This window comes from Palaemon carinicauda, chromosome 22, assembly GCF_036898095.1.
Source record: "Palaemon carinicauda isolate YSFRI2023 chromosome 22, ASM3689809v2, whole genome shotgun sequence".
NCBI classification, from domain to species: Eukaryota; Metazoa; Arthropoda; class Malacostraca; order Decapoda; family Palaemonidae; genus Palaemon; species Palaemon carinicauda.
Genome location: NC_090746.1, coordinates 83,908,667 through 83,929,332, shown reverse-complemented (window position 1 = coordinate 83,929,332; position 20,666 = coordinate 83,908,667). Strand labels below are relative to the sequence as shown.

General features: G+C 35.5%; 1 long non-coding RNA gene across 1 annotated transcript; it reads left to right on the top strand.

The window, feature by feature from the left end:
- Nucleotides 1–13,748: 13,748 nt before the first annotated feature.
- On the top strand, nucleotides 13,749–16,023 carry LOC137616152 (uncharacterized). The gene is made up of 3 exons (XR_011039298.1): nucleotides 13,749–13,842; nucleotides 14,045–14,174; nucleotides 15,966–16,023. It is a non-coding gene; the product is annotated as an uncharacterized lncRNA (long non-coding RNA).
- Nucleotides 16,024–20,666: the final 4,643 nt, after the last annotated feature.

Genomic DNA, 20,666 nt, shown 5'->3' with positions numbered 1-20,666 from the left:
GTTTGTGACTTTGGTTACAGTAGTGAAGTTTGTGACTTTGGTTACAGTAGTGAAGTTTGTGACTTTGGTTACAGTAGTGAAGTTTGTGACTTTGGTTACAGTAGTGAAGTTTGTGACTTTGGTTACAGTAGTGAAGTTTGTGACTTTGGTTACAGTAGTGAAGTTTGTGACTTTGGTTACACAAATGTGAAGGTTTAGCGACTTTGGTTACACAAATGTGAAGGTTTAGCGACTTTGGTTACACAAATGTGAAGGTTTAGCGACTTTGGTTACACAAATGTGAAGGTTTAGCGACTTTGGTTACACAAATGTGAAGGTTTAGCGACTTTGGTTACATAAATGTGAAGGTTCAGCGACTTTGGGTACACAAATGTGAAGGTTCAGCGACTTTGGTTACACAAATGTGAAGGTTCGGCGACTTTGGTTACACAAATGTGAAAGTTCGGCGACTTTGGTTACGCAAATGTGAAAGTTTACTGACTTTGGTTACACACATGTGAAAGTTTACTGTCTTTGGTTACACACATGTGAAGGTTTGGTGACTTCGGTTACACACACGTGAAGGTTTGGTGACTTCGGTTACACACACGTGAAGGTTTGGTGACTTCGGTTACACACACGTGAAGGTTTGGTGACTTCGGTTACACACACGTGAAGGTTTGGTGACTTCGGTTACACACACGTGAAGGTTTGGTGACTTTGGTTACACACACGTGAAAGTTTAGTGACTTTGGTTACACACACGTGAAAGTTTAGTGACTTTGGTTACACACACGTGAAAGTTTAGTGACTTCGGTTACACACATGTGAAGGTTTAGTGACTTTGGTTACACACATGTGAAGGTTTAGTGACTTTGGTTACACACATGTGAACATTTAGTGACTTTGGTTACACACATGTAAAGGTTAAGTGACTTTGGTCACACGTGTGAATGTTTAGTGACTGCTTACATAATTTGGAACGTTTTCGTGATTAATATATGGTACTTTAATTACTAGCGAAACTGGAATTCGCTATAAAAATGGATGAGTGCTGATTAGAAAGGCGTTTTACACTGGTTAATAGTGGCTGGGACATAACTTGCTTATTGGTCAATTAAACTGTGAAGTATTTCCTAACTCCATTTTGTTTACACTTTGGAGATGGCTAGTTATTGGCATTGTGCTTGTATTGTTTGTGTTCGCTTGTGCAGGCTTTGTTTTTTATGACGTAATTATTACCTCGTTTTTTTCTTTAATTAAGAGCTTCCAAATATTTATGAACAAGTTCCTGGATGTTCTACAACAGCCATTTTCCCGCCTCCTCCCCTTCAGTTTTAACTTTCACTAACATCACGCTAAGGTGTTGGGGCATTGAATGATATTTGCAATAAATGAATAATTAATGTTCCAGCACCCCTCCCCCATACCCCTAACTAGGCCTACCGGGGGGAGGGGGGTAGGGCCCCCCAGCGACCCCCCCTTAAAGCCACAGTAATTTTCAGGGCACCACAGAACCTAACAAACCCACCTAACCTAACCTAGGGGCCCTGTACCCCTACCGGGGGGGGCTTCGCCCCCCCTGCGACCCCCCCTTATGGCCAAAGTAATTTTCAAGGCACCACAGAACCTAACAAACCCACCTAACCTAACCTAGGGGCCCTGTACCCCTACCGGGGGGGGCTTCGCCCCCCCTGCGACCCCCCTTAAGGCCACAGTAATTTTCAGGGCACCACAGAACCTAACAAACCCACCTAACCTAACCTAGGGGCCCTGTACCCCTACCGGGGGGGGCTTCGCCCCCCCTGCGACCCCCCCTTATGGCCACAGTAATTTTCAAGGCACCACAGAACCTAACAAACCCACCTAACCTAACCTAGGGGCCCTGTACCCCTACCGGGGGGGGCTTCCCCCCCCTGCGACCCCCCCTTAAGGCCACAGTAATTTTCAGGGCACCACAGAACCTAACAAACCCACCTAACCTAACCTAGGGGCCCTGTACCCCTACCGGGGGGGGGGCTTCGCCCCCCCTGCGACCCCCCTTTAACCAGGGGTAAATTTTAATATATATATATTTTGTTAAATCACTTCTTACCTTAAACGGAAGATGACGATGAAGATGTGGAAGGTTGTGGTTGACCCTCTTCTGAATCATCAAGTACTGGAATACGTTCAGATTTGGTACAATACCACACATGTCTATCCTCACGAAAATGTAAAGGCGAATCACATTTACCACACTGGACACTTACAGGTAATACGGAATGCTCCCTTAGAAAACGATTCACTACTTCAGGAGTTCCATTATAATTCCCATGAAATCGGCCGATCACATCAAAATAGGAATAACGACATATTTCACACAACCGTACCGGAGGATCCATGACAGTAAAATGACGTGTGATGAAAATATAGAAACCAGAACTTTTGAAAACCGAAAACAAACGACAATCACGGGTTTCTCCCATAATGAAATAGGGAAAAAAACAAAAGAGTATCGTTTACAATGTTATATTGCACGAAAAACAGATCCTTGAAACAAGACTGAGAGACCAATGAATCGTCCAATAATAACCCTTGAAAAGAACCCAGTAGTATTTTGATTGGAGGAGCGACATTAGTGGGAGGAGCAAATGCGCATTCAAGTAAATATTGTCACATTGCGCAATGGGGCGGAGCCAAGTAAGATGAAAACAGACATACAAACGAACAAGAGCTACCTTGCGTGCCCATGGAAAGATAAACACTAAACTTAGAAAAAGTCAAGACCTTCAATTCCTGAAATATTTTTTTTCTCTGTAAGTATGCATTAGCGACAATAATGTATTGAGAAGAAGTGTTTTGTTATCACGTGCTTTACTAGGAAAATATATTAATATAATACATTTCCCAATTTGGTTGAATCCAAAACTTTACCCACTTCTAAAAGGTTCAGTGAACCTGGTTACACACTTGTGACGGTTTAGTGACTTTGGTTACACACTTGTGAAGGTTTAGTGACTTTAGTTACACACTTGTGAAGGTTTAGTGACTTTAGTTACACACTTGTGAAGGATTAGTGACTTTGGTTACACACTTGTGAAGGTTTAGTGACTTTGGTTACACATTTGTACATTAGTGACATTGGTTACACATTTGTAAATGATTAGTGACACTGGTTACACATTGCAAGGGTTTAGTGACTTTGGTTACACACTTGTCAAGGTTTAGTAACTTTAGTTATACACTTGTGAAAGTTTAGTAACTTTAGTTATACACTTGTGAAGGTTTAGTCTCTCTGGTTACACACTTGTTATTGTTTAGTGACTGGTTACACACTTATTTAGTGACTGGATACACATTGTTGCTTAGTGACTGGATACACACTTGTGAAGGTTTAGTGACTTTGGTTACACACTTGTGAAGGTTTAGTGACTTTGGTTACACACTTGTGAAGGTTTAGTGACTTTGGTTACACACTTGTGAAGGTTTAGTGACTTTGGTTACACACTTGTGAAGGTTGACTGACTTTGGTTACACATTGCAAGGGTTTAGTGACTTTGGTTACACATTGCAAGGGTTTAGTGACTTTGGTTACACACTTGTGAAGGTTTAGTAACTTTAGTTATACACTTGTGAAGGTTTAGTGACTTTGGTTACACACTTGTGAAGGGTTGCTGACTTCCGTTACACTTGTTAAGGGTTCGTGACTTTGGTTACACTTGTTAAGGGTTAGTGACTTTGGTTACACACTTGTGAACATTTAGTGACTTTGGTTACACACTTGTGAACATTTAGTGACTTTGGTTACACACTTGTGAAGGTATAGTGACTTTGGTTACACACTGGTGAAGGTTTAGGGACTCTGGTTACACTTGTGAAGGTTGAGTTACTTTGGTTACACTTGTAAATGATTAGTGACTTTGATTACACATTGCAAGGGTTTAGTGACTTTGGTTACACATTGCAAGGGTTTAGTGACTTTGGTTACACACGTGTGAAGATTTAGTGACTTTGGTTACACACGTGTGAAGATTGTGATTTTGGTTACACACTTGTGAAGGTTTAGTGACTTTGGTTACATGCTTGTGAAGGTTTAGTGACTTTGGTTACACACTTATAAATAATTAGTGACTTTGGTTACACATTGCAAGGGTTTAATGACTTTGGTTACACACTTGTGAAGGTTTAGTAACTTTTATACACTTGTGAAGGTTTAGTAACTTTTATACACTTGTGAAGGTTTAGTAACTTTAGTTATACACTTGTGACAGTTTAGTGACTCTGGTTACACACTTGTTAATGTTTAGTGACTGGTTACACACTTGTTAATGTTTAGTGACTGGTTACACACTTGTTAATGTTTAGTGACTGGTTACATAATTGTGAAGGTTTAGTGACTGGTTACATAATTGTGAAGGTTTAGTGACTGGTTACACACTTGTGAAAGTTGAGGTACTTTGGTTACACACTTGTAAAGGATTAGTGACTTTGGTTACACATTGCAAGGGTTTAGTGACTTTGGTTACACATTGCAAGGATTTAGTGACTTTGGTTACACATTGCAAGGGTTTAGTGACTTTGGTTACACATTGCAAGGGTTCAGTGACTTTGGTTACACACTTGTGAAGGTTTAGTAACTTTAGTTATAGACTTGTAAAGATTTAGTGACTTTGGTTAACACTTGTGAAGGGTTGCTGACTGTAGTTACACACTTGTGAAGGGTTAGTGACTTTGGTTACACACTTGTGAAGGGTTGGTGACTTTGGTTTCACATTTGTGAAAGGTTGGTGACTTTGGTTACACACTTGTGAAGGGTTATTGACTTTGATTACAGACTTGTAAAGGGTTAGTGACTTTTGTTACACACTTGTGAAGGGTTAGTGACTTTGGTTACACACTTGTGAACATTTAGTGACTTTGGTTACACACTTGTGAAGGGTTAGTGACTTGGTTACACACTTGTGAAGGGTTATTGACTTTGGTTACACACTTATGAAGGGTTAGTGACTTTGGTTACACACTTGTGAAGGTTGAGTTACTTTGGTTACACTTGTAAATGATTAGTTACTTTGATTACACATTGCAAGGGTTTAGTGACTTTGGTTAAACATTGCAAGGGGTTAGTGACTTCGGTTACACACTTGTGAAGGTTAGTAACTTTAGTTATATACTTGTGAAGGTTTAGTAACTTTAGTTATACACTTGTGAAGGTTTAGTGACTTTGGTTATACACTTGTGAAGGGTTTCTGACTTTGGTTATACACTTATGAAGGGTTTCTGACTTTGGTTACTCATTTGTCAATGTTTAGTGACTGGTTACACACTTGTGACGGTTTAGTGACTTTGGTTACACACTTGTGAAGGTTTAGTGACTTTGGTTACACACTTGTGAAGGTTTAGTGACTTTGGTTACACTTGTAAATGATTAGTGACTTTGATTACACATTGCAAGGGTATAGTGACTCTGGTTACACATTGCAAAGGTTTAGTGACTTTGGTTACACACTTGTGAAGGTTTAGTAACTTTAGTTATACACTTGTGAAGGTTTAGTAACTTTAGTTGTACACTTGTGAAGGTGTAGTAACTTTAGTTATACACTTGTGAAGGGTTAGTGACTTTGGCTATACACTTGTGAAAGGTTAGTGACTTTGGTTACACACTTGAAGGTTTAGTGACTTTGGTTAGACATTTTTGAAGGGTTAGTGACTTTGATTACACAATTGCGAACGTTTAGTGACTATGGTTACACAATTTAAGGTTTAGTGACTTTGGTTACACACTTGTGGAGGTTGTGACTTTGGTTTCACAATTTAAGGTTTACTGACTCTGGTTGCACACTTGTGAAGATTGTTACTTTGGTTGCACTCTTGTGAAGATTGTTACTTTGGTTAGACACTTGTGAAGGTTTAGTTACTTTGGTTACACATTTGTGAAGGTTTAGTTACTTTGGTTACACATTTGTGAAGGTTTAGTGACTTTGATTACACATTTGTGAAGGTTTAGTGACTTTGGTTACACACTGGTGAAGGTTTAGTGACTTTGGTTACACACTGGTGAAGGTTTAGTAACTTTGGTTATACACTGGTGAAGGTTTAGTAACTTTGGTTACACACTGGTGAAGGTTTAGACTTAGGTTACACACTGGTGGAGGTTTAGTGACTTTGGTTATACACTTTTGAAGGGTTTCTGACTTTGGTTACACACTTGTGAAGGGTTAGTGACTTTGGTTACACACTTGTGAATGGTTAGTGACTTTGGTTACACACTTGAAGGGTCAGTGACTTTGGTTACACACTTGTGAAGGGTTATTGACTTTGGTTACACACTTGTGAAGGGTTATTGACTTTGATTACAGACTTGTAAAGGGTTAGTGACTTTGGTTACACACTTGTGAAGAGTTAGTGACTTTGGTTACACACTTGTGAAGGTTTAGTGATTTTGGTTACAGACTTGTAAAGGGTTAGTGACTTTGGTTACACACTTGTGAAGGGTTAGTGACTTTGGTTACACACTTGTGAAGGGTTAGGGACTTTGGTTACACACTTGTGAAGGGTTAGTGACTTGGTTACACACTTGTGAAGGGTTATTGACTTTGGTTACACAATTGTGAACGTTTAGTAACTTTGGTTACACAATTTAAGGTTTAGTGACTTTTGTTACACAATTTAAGGTTTAGTGACTTTGGTTACACACTTGTGAAGGTTGTGACTTTGGTTTCACAATTTAAGGTTTACTGACTGTGGTTGCACTCTTGTGAAGATTGTTACTTTGGTTACACACAGGTGAAGGTTGAGTGACTTTGGTTACACACTGGTGAAGGTTTAGTGACTTTGGTTACACACTGGTGAAGGTTTAGTGACTTTGGTTACACACTGGTGAAGGTTTAGTAACTTTGGTTACACACTGGTGAAGGTTTAGTAACTTTGGTTACACACTGGTGAAGGTTTAGACTTTGATTACACACTGGTGAAGGTTTAGACTTTGGTTTCACACTTGTGGAGGTTTAGTAACCTTGGTTACACAACTGAGTAGGTTTGGTGATTTTGGTTACAGAATTGAAAAGGTTTGGCAATATTTGTTACAGACTGGAAGGTTTGGTGATTTTGGTTACATAATTCTGAAGGTTTGGATATTTTGATTACATACTTGTGAAGGTTTGGCAATTTCGGTTACACACTTGTGCAGGTTTAGTGGTTTTGGTAAAACTTGTGCAAGTTTAGTGAATTAGGTGAATACAACACATGCGCAGTAACTGTGATTAGTCTCCCAAAAGTAAACGAAATTATTGAGACTTAACATTTTAATCGACTGACACATTAATTATGCCCTATCCCCAATTAAACAGAAAAATGCTGGTATTATTATAGTAAAACACGAAAAAGGCTTTAATGATAAAGGAATGTTTTATATAAAAAGAAATTCCACTTTTCTTCAGAAATTTCTATTTCTATCGCAAATATAATATACACCATAATATATATTAGGACAATGGGGCCACCCAGTGGGAACCGGGGATATTGGGGTGGGAAAAATTTCTGGTTAATCGATGAAGGTAAAACCTTTTTATATATTCTCTGGGGGTTATAATGAATCCACAAAATTAAACTACTGGCATCCTACGAGTATTCCCCTGAAATATTGTTCACTCTTGTTTACATTTTACAAGCCACACATCTGCTCCTGTTCATATGTTTGTACATACCGTGTTCCACAATAACTTTTTGATTTCCTGTGCACTAGCCCTTCTCCCACTTCCTACCAATGGAATTACTCCTGTTCGTTCATTTGTACGTAGCTGCTCCTACCTTTCCTTAGCATATGTCGAAATTTACCATATTTGGGCATGTTTGTATGCTTGTGACGTGCCCTGTTTTCTTAGGACTCCTCAGTTCCTTTATACTTCGTTAAGTGTTGGTTGTGTTATGGAGCCCAACGTCCATCTGCGGAGACTTCATTTGCTGTTGGATAAAGCAAGTGTTTAAATGTTAAGTCTTTTATGATCTTATCTAACTTATTCTCGAATTTGTCTACTGTATTAAATATTCACTACATCTGCTGGAAATCTGTTCCACGTACTTGCTATTTTATATGTAAAGAAATTACCATATTGACCTGTTGCGCGCGCGCGCGCGCGGGAGAAGGGGAGGGAGGGAGAGCTATAGTTTAAGCAATTAGTTCAAAAGATCTTGTTTAACCTATTCTTGAACTTCTTTACCATGTTGCTGTTTACTACATCTGCTGTTAGTTTATTCCAAGTATTTGCTATTTTGATGTGAAGAAATTGCCACATTGATGTTATATCTTCTCAATTCCAGTTTGTATGTTACCTCTGGACTGATTTTTGCGAAGCGTGAATAGATTGTTGTACTCTACATTTATTCCTTTAAGAAATTTTAATGTCCCTTAACTGTCCCCATAGTCGTCGAGTTTGTAGATCAAACGAGTTCAAACGTTCAATCCTCCGTCTATATCCAAATTGCCATAGTGTTGGAACTAATTTGGTCACCCTAGCTTGTACTGCTTCCAGCCTATCTACATCCTTCTGAATACATGGAGCCCGGAATTGGACTACGTATTCTAGATGGGGTCTTACTAGTGATGTGTAAAGCTGTAGTACATTGTTTTTTGTGTTTTGATTTTTTTCTTGTCAGCTTTATGCTGTTTTGTGAACTTCAACACCTTTCTGATACTAATAGAGATCTTCCTCCAGGTCTACACTTTCTACTTCATTACTAAGTAGTGAGTAATCTGATTGCAGGTTACTATAACCTATGTGCATGACTTTACATTTCCCACGGTTGAAAAGGATTTCCCATTTTCTGGACTATTCTCCTAGCTAAATTAGATCTTAACTTAAGGCTTCTACGTCTTCGGAGTTAGTAGTATTGAAGGCAAATTTGGCTATTCTACTAGTTAATCCTAAATCTGTCGTTTATGTAGATCAGAGATAGCAATGGCCCAAGGACAGATCCTTAACATACTCCACTTGTAACAGCTGCCCATTGAAGCTTCTCTCCATTGATTACAACTCTCTTCTATTTGTTAGCCAATCTTAGCTCCATTCAGCTGGCTCGTCAATGACGCTTAATGCTGTAATTTTGACCATTAATTTTTAAGGAACTTTGTCAAAAGCCTTTTGAAAGTCTAGGTATATGATGTCTATTGCCCTACTTTTTTCATAAATGCTAAACATATGGAAAAATTCCAAAAGATTTGTCGCACATGATCTCTTTTTGATAAAACTGTTGGCTGTCTATCAGATTGTTTTTCTCTAAATGTTCTGCTATTGAATCCACTACAATTTATTCAAATTTTGCAAAGCACTCAAGTTAGAGACACAGGTCTGTAGTTGCCAGGTTCTTCTTTTGGCCCCTTCTTGTAGATTGGAGGAACATTGCCTAGTTTTGATCCTTGTGGTGCCTTTCTTTCGTTGGCTTTCTTTCAGAACATTTTGTAAAAGTGTGGTTCTCTTCTCCTAGTCTTATAATATCTCTTGGATGAATATCATCTGGACCTGGTGCCTTAAGATTTAATGAGGGAGGGTAGGTGGCTCTTAGCTTGTGTGATATTCTGATCGGGACAAAATGCATTGGCAAACTAATTAAAAGATTGGTCAGTGTTGTCAAGTTGTTTGCAATTATGATATAAACAGCAACACAGCAAATATACCACATACTTATAAATTAGAATATTATAATGATAGAATTAGGAACTTGTGAAATATTGAATTTGTTCATACATATTTCCCATGCTAAACCCCCCCCCCCCCCCCCCCCCCATCACAAGACTTACAACTCTACCCTCTCTAGCCTCCGACCTAACAACCAAATATGCGCGTTTTCTTCACCTGAAATTCTGGAATCTATAGATATTGGGGGTTACTGAGGTCGACCAGAGACGACAGGACAATATGTATTTGACTGTACCTATTATATTTATTTTCAATCTTTTTTTTTTTACAAAATACCTCTTGCTTTTAGGGTCTATTTAGGTCTTAATACGTGACAATGTTTACTTAAATTTCTCAGGACTAATGTTTCCGAGGTATTTGCTTTCCTGGCGAATTTTGACGACATTTGACTTTGCTTGCTTTACATAATATCTTGCCAGACGCATACTAAATTAGTTCCTGGAATTAGAAAATTAATTTTTTTTATGCTGACTAAGATGTATAAAAATTTTCATTCTGAGGATATTATGAAAGAACTTTTTTTAAATTTGATGCAATAAGTGATTGATATTGAATTGGAATACAGCGTCGTTAGCGTGTGTTAAGATTATAAATATAACCTTTCGGCATTTAAAATGTTCCGATTTTTTGTGAAGTTATTTCGGCAGCTCCATATAAAAAGGTAGTTTTATTTACCAGGTGTTTGGTCATGTAGTTTGTGGATAAGCAAATTAGGAAATTCTTTAAAAAACATTTATTGGGATATATTCGGCACAACTTAAAAGAATCTAGTATTTTAATGTTGCTATTTCTTTGATATTTATTGGAAAACATGAAAATAAGCATATTCTCGCTGGTAATATCTTTAAATTCATTTAGTTGCCGAAATAATTGTGCTTAATGATGAATTTTCTTTTCCAGATTTTTAATGACATTACTGAGGTGCTGAAGCTCGAACGATGAACTCGATCCATACGTGCGAGATGACTTTTTAAAAGGAAGATTTTATCCAGCTGAAGTGGAATGAATTTATTAAAAGAACATTAATTGGAAATTGAGCCACAAATTCAAAACTTTTAGTACTGGTAGGTGGATAAAACTTTACTTGACATTTTAGCTTTATGGCTTCTATGCAAATAATTTTGAAAAATGTCAGCTCAATTTAAACTTTAAAACCTGAAATTAAGTTATCGTTTAAATTAAGATTATAATTTGGCTAGATATCTGGGCGAATTCATTCCTAGTGAAAGATTCACTCTAAGTTAAGTATTGTAAATTACTTGGCCGCAATTTTAATATCAGGAGGTACATTAATCGGGAAAACTAATACATTAGAGACGGAAACGTAATAAATATTGGATAATCATCAAGTACCGGGCTCAAGTGAAAGGAAATTTTGTATACTTATTCTATGTTCAAATATAAAAGCTTTTATAAGTGTTCGGGGCTAGTTTTAAGTGCGTAATTCTCGGATTAAGTTTTGATTGACAGGTATTTTGGTGATAAATATGAATGCACATGAAATCTATAACCAAATGGTCTACCAAAGAGAACAAAATATTCCAAATGAAGGTAGAACGAAGACAAGTGACTTGGTGAAACATTTACTAGCTTGGTTTGCTGTAAAAGATCACATTAAAGTCTCCCACCATCACAAATCCACAGTGACCAGCATGGTGATGAAAACTGACCAAACCCCAGACGGGAATGATATGTCTGAGGCCTTATTGCAGTGGACTAGAAACTGCAGCATTGTATATTATAGATTTAATAAGTTACTTTAGTGTTTTAAATTCTTAATTTTGAGCCGTTGAAAAAGATTTGGCGATCGCTCAAGGAAACGGTTATATAACGAATGCGCTTCCCGGAAAAGATGAAATTTGGTGTAAGTGCTTGCATGATGTGCGTAAGATTGTGAATATATGTAACTTTGTATGATTGTTAATATGTATAACTTTTAAGATTGTGGATATGTATAACTTTAAAGATTGTGATTTTGTATAACAAGATTATTAATTTTTATGGACATGTATAACTTTAAAGATTGTGATTTTGTATAACAAGATTATGAATTTTTATAACTTGTAAGACTGGGAGTTTGTATAACTTGTAAGACTGGGAGTTTGTATAACTTTTAAGACTGGGAGTTTGTATAACTTTTAAGACTGGGAGTTTGTATAACTTGTAAGACTGGGAGTTTGTATAACTTGTAAGACTGGGAGTTTGTATAACTTGTAAGACTGGGAGTTTGTATAACTCTTAAGATTATGAATATATAACTTGACGGATTATGGATATGTAGGCATGACTTTTAAGATTGAATGTGTAACTTGTAACATTGTGAATGTGTAAGTAGTAAGATTGTGAATATGAATAGCTTGTAAGATTATGAATGTGTAAGTAGTAAGATTGTGAATATGAATAGCTTGTAAGATTATGAATGTGTATAACCGTAAAATTGGGAATGTGCATAACTTGCGAGATTGGGAATGTGCATAACTTGCGAGATTGGGAATGTGCATAACTTGCGAGATTGGGAATGTGCATAACTTGCGAGATTGGGAATGTGCATAACTTGCAAGATTATGAATGTGCATAACTTGCAAAATTATGAATGTGCATAACTTGCAAGATTGTGAATGTGCATAACTTGCAAGATTGTGAATGTGCATAACTTGCAAGATTGTGAATGTGCATAACTTGCAAGATTGTGAATGTGCATAACTTGCAAGATTGTGAATGTGCATAACTTGCAAGATTGTGAATGTGTATAACTAGCAAGATTGTGAATGTGTATAACTAGCAGGATTGTGAATGTGCATAACTTGCAAGATTGGGAATGTGCATACTTGTAAGATTGGGAATGTGCATGTTGGGAATGTGCATAACTTGCAAGATTGGGAATGTGCATACTTGCAAGATTGTGAATGTGCATAACTTGCAAGATTGTGTATATGCATGTTGGGAATGTGCTTAACTTGCAAGATTGGGAATGTGCATAACTTGCAAGATTGGGAATGTGCATAACTTGCAAGATTGGGAATGTGCATAACTTGCAAGATTGGGAATGTGCATACTTGCAAGATTAGGAATGTGCATAACTTGCAATATTGGGAATGTGCATACTTGCAAGATTGGGAATGTGCATAACTTGCACGATTGGGTATATGCATGTTGGGAATGTGCATAACTTGCAAGATTGGGAATGTGCATACTTGCAATATTGGGAATGTGCATACTTGCAAGATTGTGTATATGCATGTTGGGAATGTGCATAACTTGCAAGATTGGGAATGTGCATACTTGCAAGATTGTGAATGTGCATAACTTGCAAGATTGGGAATGTGCATACTTGCAAGATTGGGAATGTGCATATTTGCAAGATTGGGAATGTGCATAACTTGCAAGATTGTGTATATGCATGTTGGGAATGTGCATAACTTGCAAGATTGGGAATGTGCATACTTGCAAGATTGTGAATGTGCATAACTTGCTAGATTGGGAATGTGCATACTTGCAAGATTGTGAATTAGCATTATTTGCAAAATTGTGTGTGTGCATGTTGGGAATGTGCATAACTTGCAAGATTGGGAATGTGCATACTTGCAAGATTGTGAATTAGCATTATTTGCAAAATTGTGTATGTGCATGTTGGGAATGTGCATAACTTGCAAGATTGGGAATGTGCATAACTTGCAAGATTGGGAATGTGCATAGCTTGCCAGACTAGGAATGTGCATAACTTGCCAGACTAGGAATGTGCATAACTTGCGAGACTAGGAATGTGCATAACTTGCAATACTAGGAATGTGCATAACTTGAGTGTGTGCATAGCTTGCAAACTTGGGTGATTGTGAATGTGCATAACTTGAGTGATTGTGAATGTGCATAACTTGAGTGATTGTGAATGTGCATAACTTGAGTGATTGTGAATGTGCATAACTTGCGAGATTGTGAATGTGCATAACTTGCGAGACTGTGAATGTGCATAACTTGCAAGATTGTGAATGTGCATAACTTGTCACAACGTGCAAGATTGTGAATGTGCATAACTTGTCACAAGTTGTAAGATTGTGAATGTGCGTAACTTACTGTATAAGACTGTACATATGTAACTTTTTTCAGATTCAGATGTTCAGCTTCTTGGAAGTGTTGAAACTACGGGTTTTCAATGGTTAGAAGGGTAATTAGAATGTATCTGTTTTGAAAGGTAAGAGGAATTAATGTATTTTTCGTAAAAATAGTTTTTTTTTTATTATTATAAAATTTAATCAGATCCAAAGTGGAAGAAATAATTTTATTTAATACTTAAATATTGCTTAATACTTCCAATGTAAAGAACAGGGCTACTTCTGGAACAGATAGTAGTCAAAAGATTTAATATGTACACTATATGCTTTAATTTCTTCCAGGTGTATTTGAAAATCGTTTTTGGAACTAGAAAAGAAAGGAATTACAAACAGGATGAACGTTAAGACGGCAACAGTTAAACAAATTTAAAGAGAAGTCGAAAACGAAATGTCTAGGGAAAGATTGAAAATGGTATGAAACTGTAAATTTCATTAATAAAAGACTATAGTGGCAAAAATATTGTTAGTTCACATAAAGTTACTGCAGGTGTTTAATATTAGAATATATCAAATAGTCCTTTTCATATTACTATTTGATATTTTTTTTATGTAATTTTCCAATATCCTATTTTTATATACAGAGTTCTCTTCTGATCTCGTTTTTTTTAGCACTTAGTTTTCTAATTATTATTTTTTTCATATAGTTTTCTTCATATAGTTTTCATCAAGCCATGAGTTTTATTGTAGTCTCTTACCGGCTGGAATTATTTCTTCTGGCTATTGCGTTGTATTCTGGTCTTATCGTTTTCGTAATGCATTTTTCTAAAGTTTACTTGTCCGTTCTGAGTTTTCTTCTGGTGTTTTCTTCACATACTGGTTTCTTGAAGTTGTGGTTAAGCTTTGTGAATATTGATCTTTGTTGGTTTCTTTCAGCTGCGGGTTAGGTTGAGAGATTTTGGTTATCATTCCTTCACAAATGTGAGGATTTGTAATTCTCTCCAAGTGTAATGTTCCATCAGTTTTGGTGACCTTTCGCGACTGACTTTCTAAACTACTTTTGAATTGTTTTACCTTCTACACTGTTTTCAGAGATTCATATGGAAATTTCCCTTGTACATTTCTTGCGGCAGGTTTCAACTTGAGGTTTTATTGATTTCAGATGGTTTTTCTCAAGCATTTAGTTTGAATTTCCAGTATTCTTCGTATTTCTACAAAAGTGTTTTTAGAATTTCTTGTCTGATAGTTTTGGTAATAATATTTTCTAGTACCAAATTTAACATTTTAATATTATAAAATATATCTTCTATTAGTATAAATCATCATAGTAACTTAGATTCTTAAATTTGTAAGTTTTTTTAGTTAAAATAATTTTCCTGCAATTTAACTGTAGGCAATTAATCTTGAAATCTTTATTTCTACAAATAAAACCTAAGATTTTTTTTTTGTTCTAAATTTGTTGATCTCTAGACGAATCAGTTTAAATTTCCTGCGATTTGGAAGATTCATTTCACACTTTCATCTTGGTATTCGTGACTGAAGTGTTTAAGGTATTAGTTTTATATTTCTTGAAGTATATTCTTGACAAAATACATAGCATGCATTCAGGGCTGACTTTGGTTTGAACACGTGAGGTTTACTTTCTCAAGAGGTTTACTGATATATATTGATTCCTGGTGAATTTTGGTTAGTAGCCTTTGCGATTGGGAAATTTTGATGCAAATACTATTTGATAAAATCAGATACTAACACGCGTTAAATGTTAATAGTTCTAGCTAATGGCTTGTTTAAAGTTTCTCAAATTGGTGAGGAGGATGCTAATTGAAGTTTGTTGCATTTTGATTTTCAGGGGTTTAACTATGGCAACTATTTATTACGGAGCTTGATATCAATGAAAAAAAATATATTGGGTTTAAGAATTTCATCTATTGAACTGTTGAAAATCCTTTGCATTCTACCTAGTTTTCAATGAAGTTGAAAAGGTCAGCTTCATATTCAAGAAAGTTGGAGTTTGTTAGATAATGGAGTGAAAGGAAGTTTAATAGAAAGGTACTTTGAAAACGTTATATCAGGATATTTAGACAGGCTGGCAATAGAAATTTGATATTCTGAGAGTTGATACCTATATAAAATATCTAGTATGAAAATTGTTCCATGTAAATTAGTCCTAATGCAAATTAATATTTTCAAACTATGACTTTTCGTTAAGGGTTACAAGAGATTTTGCTTAACATTAGCACACATCAATTCTCAATTCCCTTGGCAGGTTTTAAGGCGACCTTAATGACAGTGGACCTCATACGGAAACGACTTTTGTAATTGTAAGTGGATAAAACCTTTAACTTTGTAAGCTGTAAAAGCAAATTGCAAACCAGAATTTATAACATTCAAGCTTTTATTTTTTAATACAATATTTAATACAGCTCATACATATGAATTAGGAAAAAAATTATTGTTTTAAAGTGTGGGGAGCCATGTGTAAATTATTTTATGCAAGTTTTATTGACTTTAGTTTAGACAATTTTAAATTAAGTTTGCAATTGAAAAATATTCTAGTTACGACTACATATAGGTGAATAGGCAGTTCAGTAGTTAATATGAAGCATAACTATACCAGTTAGCTCTTTATTTAATGAATTTTTAAAGTAAATCTGAATTGATGAAAGAAATTGGAATTGTAGATTGAGGTTAAAGGGATTGCTGAGTTAGATGTATTTGTGGAATATTTACCAAAGATCGGTTGGTACACCCCAACCCCTTATAAGTGGTTATTGCCAATTTTGGGTATTTAACATATATTGGTCAGTTAGTTTGACGCTCTAATTTATTTTACTAATATTTAGCCGTCAAGATAATAATGGCAAGCAATGGGACTAGAAAATCTCGTTTTAAATTAATGCTGCATTATTTCAGATTGAAGTTTCGTCCAAGTTCCATATGGCTTTCAGTGGATATTGATTAAATTGATCTTCAGTCAAAATACTGCAAAAAGGTAAGTCACTCTACAGCTTTTATAACCGTAAGCCTAAAAAGGCCAGTTACGTAAAACAATGATTTTTCAGTGTTACTATGATTAATTAAGCATTTAAACAACCAATTGTGTAAATGCAATTTTTTTTTAAAAATCTTATTTTAACTCTGGTAAAACTTAAATTATTTCAAGATTGTTCATAAACCAGCATGATACTAGAAACGATTAAATTCAAAATTCTCAATGCTTTATACCCTAGTAAGCTGTATCTCGTAACCAAGGGTAAAATGTATCCTCTAAAATACTTACAAGTCAAATGCTATTTTTTTTTTAAATCTTTACTCATATACACTCATATACCCGATTATGTTTAAAATTGTTTACGCAAATTAAATATCTTTTTGTAGCTTAAATATCTTTGTAGCTTGGTCGTTTAAAAACTTCCTACCTGAAAAATTACTAATTTATTATTTCTTTCTTTCAGCTACTGAAGGTGTAAGTAAAGGAAGTCACGCGGATTGAAGCAGATAAAAAAGAAATTATAGCAACTCGTGGAAGAAGGATTAAACTACTGGGATGATTCTTAAAATTACCAAAAAACTACTGTAAATTGTGAAGACACTTGAACTATTGCATCAAACGGCATATAAAATTGTGATGCAAATAAAATTGGTTTAATAAGTTGTGAAATAATTAATAAAACTGATTTTTCATGATAAGTTTATTATTAAAACCGGTTATGAAAGTTTATTATTAAAACCGGTTATGAAGTTTTCATTTCTACTGTAGTTGTAGTGTTTGTTAGCTGCGCATCGGGTTATGAAGTTTTCATTTCTACTGTAGTTGTAGTGTTTGTTAGCTGCGCATCGGCTTTCTCTTGGTTCTTTATCTATACACTGCTTTCATTATCCTGTCTTCTGCTGCTCTCTATGGATTTTTTCACCTTCTCGTGCTCTTTTCACCTTCTCGTGCTCTATCTGCTTTTCATTTGATTTCATCCCATCTTCTGCTGCTATGAGTGTTTTCATTTTCCCGGTTCTATTTGCTACATCGTCTTACATTTCCCCTTCAGTATGCAGCGATTACGTATATATTTTCTGTGCTGACGTGCGTCGACTTTAAGCTTCTCTTCTGTATGCCTCGGTTGCGTATATATTTCGCGTCATTCTTCTTATGGGTGTGATAAATTGCAACTCGTCTAGTTGACATCTCTCCAATGATTCTTTTTTTTTTTCTAAATCATGAAGCGCAAAAGAACGTGGGATGCAAGAACATACCTTACGTTCTTTCGTGTTACGTAATTTAAAAAAAAGCTATGAGAACTCATTGGAGATCAGATGTCAACTAGACTAGTTGCAATTTATCCACTTCCATAAGTTACACAGCCTGAAAACAAAAGATTAGAATTAGTACAATTTGTCAATGATATTCACATTACAAAAACAAGAGCATTGAACATTAGCACAAACTCAACCTAGGCTACCTTTGCATAGGTTCTAACATACGTGTATCTACCCTTGAAAAAATCTAAAAATGTTTTAAACTGCCCTAACGTAGGAACTAAATGTTTTTTTCTATTTTAACATGGTTTAAAGTGAGAAAAAAATTAAAAGCCCTGAACCAAGGTTACTGAATTATACAAAAGTTTTATAAGCTACTTATAATTTAACATACCTAATTTAAAAATGTGCAAAGTTTAATTAACCGAGAATGATTAGTGAAAATGGATTGGTAAAAATCACTTAAAGATATCCCAAGGCTGAGAAAGCAATTTGCCATAGACCACACAAACCAAAGGGTTCTAGCATCTATATAAAGTAGCTAAGCTTAAATCACAGCAGCATTAAACATAACTAGTTACTATAGTAGGTACATTAGATTGAAAGCTATAGTAGGTACATTAGATTGAAAGCTAAATTTTATACAGTCACTTGCTTGCTGATGCCTTGTGGTAAAAATAGTTAAACTTAATTCATCTTAACTACTAATGCTCTCAACGTTCCAAAATTATTGAAACCCATGGCAGTACTAAAACACACAAGCTCAATTGCTGTATAGTGAGATTTGTAACGGTGTTCGTAAACTTCAAACTCTCTATTTTAAACATTACTCAAATCATAAGGCTATCCATCACAATATCAATCTATCCAAACTAATTTTACTCATTTTTTTTCTAGTAAAACTTAGACTAGAAAATTAGAGAAACTTGCCTATACAGACAACCAAATTAATGCTAAATTCCCCTGACTTAAAAACGTGTTGCTTTAAAATCAATGACATTGAAATATTCCAGAGAACTAAATGCAAGTTATTAAACTGACCCACCTAAATGAGATCCAAAAATAACAACACTGCTCTAAGTCGTTAGCCTTAACACCACATCTCTTAAAATAGAGAGACTTACTAACTCCTTTATACATCTAATCTAACTACTAAAACCTCTTCCATAAGATAGGAAACGGAACACCCTAATACGCTTACGATCAGAAAACTTGGGTATCAACCATCGCAAGTAAAATAAAAAAAAATATCTTTGAAACTTTGTAACCTAAGTCAAAATTTTACCTATGTACATGATGTAACTTGGCCTCTTAAGGAAGCTATACAGACTTCTCTACACTCTGTAGATTTACCGGTTATAATTATGACTGATCACTACACATCAGGTACGATGGAAAACCTACCAAAAAATTGATTAAAAAGGACTGGATATTACACGGTTAAGACAATCTTGGATTTAGAAGTTTGTTAAACAATCAAAGCAAAATTTACTGTAAATTCACAATAGCCCAAAATAGCACCTTAACAGTTAAAATTTACGCTGGAAAATTCAAGACAGTAATTTACTAAAGAAAATACGTGTGTTATACGGAGGTTTTAAAACCTATCCAATAAATTCTACCTTTGAAAATCCTATCAATGGAAGCAAAAAATCTTGAAGTTTTGCATTGCAGCGAATGCTACCAAATAAAAAGTTCACAGCATATGCAAAACGCTTCAAAACAGAATTGAAAAACTTATGATTACAAGAATTTTAGAATTCAAAAATAAGAATTTTATCAAAGTTTTTTTGTTTTGCACGTTTAAATACTCAACCAAATATTTTAATGATTCAGTTAAAGCCTGATAAAATTAACAGTTTCCAATAATTACCCCAAGCGGTATACTTGCTTACTAGATAAGACTTAGAAGTTTACAAATTAATCATAACCAAGTTTTTATCCATTAAAAATGGGATTTAAGATACCCAGCCGGTTAGAAAGATCGTAAAGTATGAACTAAATGGGAAAAAAATTGACGTTACGGTAAACTAAATTGCATATGTCACTTTTAGTTTATAAAAATTGAAACTAAACCGTTCTTTACTAAATCTATAAGGTTAACGGGCAGCTTCCAGCAATTAAGAATTCTGGCCTTAAATTATAAGGTTAACGGGCACCTTCCAGCAATTGCTAATTCTGGCTATGTCTTCTATAGTTACAGATCAACAAATAATTTCCAAAAATATAGAATTTCTAACTCGCAAACCCCGACCACCAGATGTATAAACACAAGCTTACCTTCATACCACAAGCCCATGCAATGGCAACGTTTACTGGAACCTCAGATCCGAAAGAGAAGATTCAAACACAATATGCAAATGATTTGAGCAGCTAAATCAAGCTGTGAACATGTCGCAGCCCTAACACGCACTGACATTGCTTCCTAATTTCTCACCGTTTACAGTTCCATCTTGCCGGCTTTCTTCCAGGTTTCAACCAATCAGAAGGGTCCGTTCCGTTATTTCGAGACAAAGAATGAGAAAACGACTCCTGATTGGTCGAGAGGCTAGCAAGGAATCTTAAAGAAAGCAGTTACTTCCAAAGACGTTACGTCACCACTTAGAAAACCAGTGACATCTGTTGGTTACATAATTGACCATGAAAAAAAAAAAAAAACTCATATATTCAGTGTTTAAAAATAAAACAATTTGTTACTTTAGGGAAATGTTGATAC